Raw genomic sequence first — 7506 nt, 5'->3', positions numbered from 1 at the left:
GCGATTGTAAGCCAACTCTTTATCCCATTCTTGTTCATTACATGGGATTGTGTGAAGATGACCCTTCTTGCGACAAAACCACTATGCGGTTATGCCTCTAAGTCGTGCCTCGACACGTGGGAGATATAGCCGCATCGTGGGCGTTACAAGTTGGTAATCAGAGCCATCCCCGACTTAGGAGCCCCCTGCTTGATCGAATCGCTGGCGTTGTTGAGTCTAGAACAAAAATGTTTTGAGTCTTAGGATTATATATATCGGAGAGTAGGATTCTTTTTACTCCTCAGTCCCTTCGTCGCTCTGGTGAGGTCTCCTGACGTAGAAGTTTTGACTATTCTCTCCTCAAATTTCACTAAAAAAATTTTAGGATCACGCGGGTATCTTGGAATCGTTCCGATGGTTTTGTGACGAGAACATTGTTCTTGGTGCCTCCTGACATTTAGGGGTTGTGGCAGTGTCCCGGGGAGTTGAGCTCCGAGGTGTTGTCGTCACAATTTTATCGTTGCAGTTCTGGAATACCTGAGTTTCGCCGACATCGAAATCTCTTTTATGCAGTTGTTGGTGAGATCACCTCGACGCCACCCAGTACTGGGGCGGGAGTTCGGGAGTATTGCCATAACTTGTATAACGGATGTTTTTCGAAGGTTGAGGTAAACGATTTCCGAAGGTTTCTTGGTTATGTGTTGACGGATGGATACAGCTGGATCTAGGGATTGCTAGTTTGGGTGATATATTTTGTGTCCCCTGTATCCCCAACACCAGATTGCATAACCAGAAAGTTTCGGGAGTTTATAAGTGGGAATTCAAGTAGCCTTAGGATATCTTTCCGACAGACGCATGATATGAGATTGGGGTTCGACGTCTAGTGGTCCGCCTGTACACGGTTGGTTTTACAGTGGTCTCGTAGTGTCTTAAAGAGTCCATGGCTATGCCGACTCGGGGACGCTTCGTATGTCATGTGCACAGCCTTGTACATGATGGTGCTGTACGATTGAGCCCGTGTGGGCCCCACCACGAAAACTTCGGACGAAATCTCTATCATATGTTTGTTCCGGCTTATTCTGCAAGCCAATACTTTGTTTTGTTTTGAATTGTGGTATTCGAGTTGCTTCGAAATCATATGTTGATTCCATATCTTTTTCAAGTGGCTTCTCAACTTATGGAAGTGTGATGATTTACTACGGAATTCATTCGTTCATCTTCGTTCGAATGTTTATTGTGAAGACTATATGTTGCAATTTCTATCCGTTGATTCTACTTATCTATTTGTCTATCAAGATGCTAACGGATGTCACCCTCTTCAGGATGGCTCCGCCAACGCGTCAGAATCCGGATCGCAATGAAGGGAGTCAAGCGAACCCTCCGCCACCACCTCCACCTCCGGAGGCATGGCAAGCTATCATGGCAGCCACCAACGCCAATGCTCAGATGATTCTGCAACTCTTGCAAGAACGTACCCAAGGGCAAGGCAATCAAGGCAATCAAGGTCAAGGCAACAATCAGCTTCACTTCGCTACACTCAACCAGTTTCTCGCAAATCAGCCCAAGTCTTTCAGCTACTGTGCCGAGGCCACGGATGCCGATGATTGGCTCGTGGACATCAACAAGCATTTTGAATGTAGCAATGTCAGGCCTGAGGACTATGTCAAGTTCGCTTCTTTCCAGCTCAAGGACCAAGCTGCTGATTGGTATCAACAATACAAAGATTCCAGAGGAGGTCGTGTGATCACTTGGACTGACTTCTGTCGGGACTTCAAAGCGCACCACATTCCACAAAGTGTTGTTGAGAGCAAGCGTGAGGAGTTCCGCAATCTCAAGCAAGGCAACATGTCTGTGTATCAATACAACATCCAGTTTCAGAAACTTGCTCGCTTCGCTAAACAAGACGTTCCTGATGAAAAGAGCATGATCTATCACTTCAGAGGTGGCCTTAAAGAGGATCTGCAGTTAGCTCTCGTTCTTGTTGAGCCTACTCAGTTTGATCAATTCTACAATATGGCACTGAAGCAAGAGGCTGCTCAGCTCAAGTGTGAGGCTTCTAAGAAGAGAGTCAGAGACGCAGTTCAGTCTTCTTCTTCCTCACTTGTGACAGCTAAGCAACAGAAGTTCTGGTTGCCTCCTCCTCCTCCGTTTCGTCAGCCTTACCAGCAGAAGAACAAAGGTGGCCATGGTTCTTCCAACTCTTCCAACTCTGGCTATCAGAACAAGTCTCAGAATCAAGCTCCAAAGTCCAATGCTCCTTATCACCGTCCACTCTCAGAGGTGACTTGCAACAAGTGTCAGCAGAAAGGTCACTATGCTAACAAGTGCTTCAACCAAAGGCGTCTTCCTCCTCCTCCTCCTGTCAGATCTTCCAGCAATGCAGTGGTCAAGCATAATCCAAAGTCTGCAAAGGTGAACATGATGAATGCAGCTCAAGCGGAGGAATCTACTGATGTGATAATGGGTAATCTTCCTGTTAATGATATTCCTGCAAAAGTTCTTTTTGATACTGGTGCATCGCATTCTTTCATTTCTAGACCTTTTGTGGCTATGCATGATCTGGTTACTGAAGTATTGCCGAGTCCTCTGTCTATTGTTTCTCCGGCTCGACAACTGACTTCTCGAGCATTCGTTCGGGATTCCGCAATCAAGATGGGCGACTATGAATTTCTGTCTTCTCCAATTGTTCTTGGTGACTCGGATATTGATCTTATTCTCGGGATGGACTGGCTTTCTAAGCACAAGGCTCAACTTGATTGTGCTGCCAGGGAAATTCAATTGACACACTCTTCTGAGGATGTGATTATTTATGCCGCTCGTGATGAAACCATTCGGTTATTTTCTCTCAATGAGAAGGGCGAATTGAATGCCATCTCTCAAATTCCAGTCGTTTGTGAGTATCAAGATGTCTTTCCAGAAGAGCTTCCGGGTATGCCTCCTCATCGGCCAGTTGAGTTCGTTATCGAACTAGAGCCTGGCACTGAACCCGTTTGCAAGCGTCCATACAAGCTTGGACCCAACGAGCTGAAGGAATTGAAGAAACAGCTCGATGAACAAGAGCGTCTGGGTTTGATCAGACCGAGTTCTTCTCCATGGGGTTGTGGTGTTCTTTTTGTCAAGAAGAAGGATGGCACGGACCGACTTTGTGTCGACTACCGTCCATTGAACAAGAAGACAATCAAGAACAAGTATCCACTTCCCAACATCAATGAGCTATTTGAGCAACTCAAAGGTGCTAAAGTATTCTCGAAGCTTGACCTTCGTATGGGTTATCATCAGATTCGCATTCGTGAAGAAGATATTCCCAAGACAGCATTCAGAACAAGCTTTGGTTCTTATGAATATACTGTCGTGTCTTTCGGCCTTGTCAATGCTCCTCCAGTTTCTCTCGGATGATGAATTTCATCTTCAACCCCTATACCAATGAATTCGTTCTGGTGTATCTCGATGATATCTTGGTCTTCTCCAAGAATAAGAAGGATCATGCCAAACATTTGCGATTGGTGCTCGACAAGCTCAGAGAGTATCAATTCTATGCGAAGTTCTCCAAATGTGAGTTTTGGCTCGATGAAGTTCTTTTCCTTGGTCACATCATCTCTGCCAAGGGCATCGCTGTTAACCCCGAGAAGGTGTCCGCAATTGTGAATTGGGAACCTCCTCAGAATGTCAAGCAGCTCCGCAGTTTTCTTGGTCTTGCAAGCTATTGCCGAAGATTCGTTGAGAATTTCTCCAAGATTGCAAAGCCTCTTTCCAACCTCCTCCAGAAGCATGTGAAGTATGTCTGGTCTCCTGAGTGTGACGTTGCTTTCAACACTCTCAAAGAGAAACTAGTCACAGCTCCTGTCTTAACTCCTCCTGATGAATCCAAGCCGTTTGAAGTTTTCTGTGATGCTTCTCTCCAAGGTCTCGGTGCTGTGTTAATGCAAGAGAAGAAAGTTGTGGCCTATACCTCTCGTCAGTTGAAGCCCAACGAGAAGAACTACCCCACTCACGATCTTGAGTTGGCGGCAGTTGTCCATGCATTAATAACGTGGAGACATCTCTTGTTGGGAAGACAAGTGGACATTTTCACCGATCACAAGAGTCTCAAGTATATCTTCACTCAGCCCAACCTCAACCTCAGGCAGACTCGATGGGTCGAAATGATTCAAGAGTACAATCCGAGTATTGAATATACTCCAGGCAAGGCAATGTCATTGCAGATGCTTTAAGCAGGAAGGCTTATTGCAACAGCTTAATTCTCAAGCCTTTCCAACCGGATCTTTGTGAAGCTTTCCGCAAGCTGAATCTCCAAGTTGTTCCTCAAGGCTTTCTTGCCAACCTCATAGTCTCTCCTACTTTGGAAGATCAAATTCGTGAGGCACAACTCCTTGATGCCATGGTGAAGAAGGTGAAACGTGGTATCGACAAGGGTCTTTCCAAATACAAGTGCTATCGCATTGATGACAGAGACACTTTATTCTTCGAGGACCGGATTGTGGTTCCTAAAGGTGATCTAAGGAAAGTCATAATGAACGAGGCGCACAATTCTCTCCTTTCCATTCATCCTGGAAGTACGAAGATGTACCATGACCTCAAGCAGTCGTATTGGTGGACTCGAATGAAGCGAGAAATTGCTCAATTCGTGAATGAATGTGATGTCTGTCGAAGAGTGAAAGCAGAACACCAACGACCAGCTGGTCTCCTCCAACCTCTTGCTATCCCAGAATGGAAGTTTGATCATATCGAAATGGACTTCGTGACTGGTTTTCCAAAGTCCAAGCGCGGAAATGATGCTATCTTCGTTGTCATCGACAAGCTTTCTAAAGTGGCTCATTTCCTTCCAATCAAAGAATCCATCACAGCAGCTCAGTTGGCAGAGCTATACACCTCCAGAATTGTCTCCTTGCACGGCATTCCACAATTGATTTCTTCAGATCGTGGAAGCATCTTCACCTCTAAGTTCTGGGACTCCTTCCAGAAGGCCATGGGCACAAACATTCGCTTCAGCACAGCTTTCCATCCTCAAACTAGTGGCCAAGTCGAGCGAGTCAATCAAATTCTTGAAGATATGCTCAGGGCTTGTGTCATTTCCTTTGGCATGAAATGGGAAGATTGTCTTCCATATGCTGAATTCTCCTACAACAACAGCTTCCAAGCGAGTTCGGGCAAGGCCCCATTCGAGATTCTCTATGGCAGAAAGTGCCGTACTCCTCTCAATTGGTCAGAGACTGGTGAACGCCAACTTCTTGGCAATGACTTAATCACTGAAGCTGAAGAAATGTGTAAAGTCATCCGTGATAATCTCAAAGCCGCGCAATCGCGCCAGAAGAGTTACTATGATAGTAAGCACCGTGATTTGGCTTTCGAGATCGGAGACCATGTCTACCTCCGCGTCTCTCCAATGAAAGGCACTCGTCGCTTCGGTATCAAAGGGAAGCTTGCCCCTAGATACGTGGGTCCTTTCAAGATCATTGGCAAAAGAGGCGACCTCGCCTATCAACTTGAGCTTCCTTCCAACTTCGCGAACGTGCACGATGTGTTCCACGTGTCACAGCTCCGCAAGTGCTTCAAGACGCCTGAGCGCACTATCAACTTCGAAGAGATTGACCTCCAAGAAGATTTGTCTTATCATGAGCACCCCGTTGCTATTCTTGAAGAAACTGAGCGCAAGACTCGCAACAAGTCAATCAAATTCCTGAAAGTGAAGTGGTCGCACCATTCCGACCGGGAAGCCACCTGGGAACGCGAGGACCATCTCCGTTCCGAATATCCGGAGTTCTTTCAGTCCTAGATCTCGGGACGAGATCCTCTCGTAGTGGTGGAGTGTTGTAACACCCCTCATGTAACTGGCCATATTTGTAACTCCGACTCTTGCCATTTTCGGCTATGTGTTATGATATTCCCTCCGTGGTCGGGTTTTGTCTTTCGTTTTGCATTTTGTTCATGTCATGCATTTCATATCATGTCATCATGTGCATTGCATTTGCATACGTGTTCGTCTCATGCATCCGAGCATTTTCCCCGTTGTCCGTTTTGCAATCCGGCGCTCCTATCTCCTCCGGTGCACCCCTCTTGTTTTCTTTCGTGTGCGGGTGTCAAACTTTCTCGGAATGGACCGAGGCTTGTCAAGTGGCCTTATTATACCACCCGGAGACCACCGGTCAAGTTTCGTTCCATTTGGAGGTCGTTTGGTACTCCAACGGTTAACCGGGCATCCGCAAAGTCCATTTGTGTGTGCAGCAAAACCCCCCTAAAAACCAGCCCAAAACCCACCAAACTCTCTTCCATGCTCTAGGTCGTTCGATCACGATCGTGTGGGCGAAAACCGCACCTCATTTGGAGCCTCCTAGCTCCCTCTACCTATATATTGCATCCCTCCCGAAAACGAAACGCAGACGAACCCTAGAAATTCCCTCGCGCCGCGCCGGACGCGTACGCTCCGGCCGGACACTTCGCGCCGCCGCTCTCGGCCACTCACAGGCCGCCACATGGCAGCCCGGGCGCCCGCCGCCGCCCGTACCGCGCCGGCCCGCCGGGCCCGTGGCCGGCCCCCTCGGCCCGCTCCTCCGCTCCACCGCGGGCGCCTCCCGCCGGCCGTCCCCGCCGCCTCGGCGCCGCCACGTCCGGTCGCCGGCACCCCTCGCCGCCACCTCGCCGCAGCACGGCGCCGCCGCCGCCGTCCCTCTCGCCGGCCGGGGCCCGAGCTCCTCCGGCCTCTCCTCCTCCCTCCAGCCGCCGCCCCGCCTCCTTCTTCCCCTTCCGTCGCCGGTAAGCGCCTCCGGTGGCCGAGCCGGCGAGCTCTCGAGCAGGCCTCGATCCAGATCTGTACTGTAGCTTGACCCGAGCCCCCTCAAATTTCCTGTGTCATTAATTTTCTACAGCATATGCTCATGTACCTCATTGCATAACTCATTGTGCATAGCTCCGTTTCGCGCGTGTAATATGTCAAATTGTTCGTCTCGTGATGCTCTACATTTTGTTCAATTGCACCATGTTCATTAGAGGTCATCTTGATGCCCAAATCTCTGTTGCAAGAGGGCTAGTTGCTGTTATCTGCTGGTTCTTATCAGAACTTGGAGATTTGTCATTTTTGTATCATTTAATCTGTGCATCTTATGGGCATGAGCTCTACATGTGTTTTGTTGTATGCCATGCCATCTTTCCAAGGGTGTATGCCATGTATTTTTGTGATCTCTGTGGTGACTAGCACAAGCATGCAAACTAGGCCCCGTAATGTTTCTGATTTCAGGGACTTGGTGATTTCTCTAAGTCCTTGTCTGCTGTTATTTTGTTGCCATGTAAACTTGATGCTACAGAGAGATCCATGCATATTTTGGAGATGTTCAGTAAGGATGTTTTGTAGCTATAGTTGTAATTGATCCATTCCTGCCCTTGTTTGCAATTATGGAGTACCATAGCATGACTCAATCTTGCTCTACTTTTGCTATAAAATATTTCTGGCAGATTCTTAACATGATATTCATTTTTGCCAAGCTTATTGTAGTTGATCCATACATGCTATGCTTTTGTTCTTGCCATGGATAG

Source organism: Triticum aestivum, chromosome 3D (assembly GCF_018294505.1).
Source record: "Triticum aestivum cultivar Chinese Spring chromosome 3D, IWGSC CS RefSeq v2.1, whole genome shotgun sequence".
NCBI lineage: Eukaryota > Viridiplantae > Streptophyta > Magnoliopsida > Poales > Poaceae > Triticum > Triticum aestivum.
This window is presented reverse-complemented; position numbering follows the sequence as displayed.